Source organism: Coenobita brevimanus, chromosome 97, assembly GCF_032717465.1.
Source record: "Coenobita brevimanus isolate Jiangsu-jjx chromosome 97, ASM3271746v2, whole genome shotgun sequence".
In the NCBI taxonomy this organism is placed as follows: Eukaryota; Metazoa; Arthropoda; class Malacostraca; order Decapoda; family Coenobitidae; genus Coenobita; species Coenobita brevimanus.
The window spans coordinates 2,494,397-2,495,395 of NC_137050.1; the positions used below are offsets into that span (position 1 = coordinate 2,494,397).

General features: G+C 46.8%; 1 non-coding gene across 1 annotated transcript; it reads right to left on the reverse strand.

The window, feature by feature from the left end:
* Positions 1–310: 310 nt before the first annotated feature.
* LOC145413899 (5S ribosomal RNA) lies at positions 311–429 on the reverse strand. The gene has a single exon (XR_013899777.1). It is a non-coding gene; the product is annotated as a 5S ribosomal RNA (ribosomal RNA).
* Positions 430–999: the final 570 nt, after the last annotated feature.

The following is a 999-nucleotide window of genomic DNA, read 5'->3' on the forward strand; positions in this document are numbered from 1 at the left end:
CCTCACTCCACCCAAGCACCATCACTCGTTCCCTCACCCACCTTCCTTTCTCTTTCTGGCCCCTCCCTCTCAGCCCCTCTTACTCCAGTATGACTTGCCGCGCATAAACGAGCCAGTCTGAGGCACGGGATACAGAAGGATGGGTGATTACTTATGGCCACGACTGTACATATTGAGTACCGTACAGTATTTTTTTTTTTTTTTTTTGCCAGATGCCATGTATCCCAGACGGGGTGGCCAAGGGCTTAGAGTTAATTGTTTTACAGGAAGGGGCACTAATCCTCCACCAACCCCACTTGACATGTTGAGATGCCAACAGCATCTGGTGTTCCCAGGCGGTCACCCATCCAAGTACTAACCAGACCCAACGTTGCTTAACTTCGTTGATCGGACGGGAAGCGGTGTACTCAACGTGGTATGGCCGTTGGCTTGGCAATTAAAAGGTGAAGAGTTCATTGGCAAGAGTAACTGAAAGTTTAGGTTTGAAGTGGGAAAGGGTTGGTGCTTCAACTACACCTGATGGTAGGGAGTTCTGGTAGCGTGTAACGTTATGGCTGAAGAATCTTTTACTGCCCCACGACCTGGGTGTGGTGTGTAGATTTTGAACCTATGGCCTCGATTCCCTCAGTGAGGGACCGTGGAAAATGTCAGTGGGTTTTATGCGAGAAAGATCATGAAATGTTTTATAGGATCATGTTGCACCTAAGTAGTCGGCCACTGATTGAAAATAGATTCAGATTTTTTAGCCTGTCCACATATGGGCGTTCTGAAAGCCCTGAGACTTGCTTGGTCCACCTGCGTTGAACTGATTTCAGTAGCTTAAGATCACCCATGAAGCCAAGATTCTAAACTGGAGAAGCAAAGTCTACGATGAGACGAATGTCAGAGAAGGAAAGTCGTGAACTTAGGAGAATGGCGTATTGTGAATTTCAGACTAGTAGTAACACCCCTGGCTTTAGCAGCAATATTCCTAATGTGCATATGAAATTTCAGCTGTGC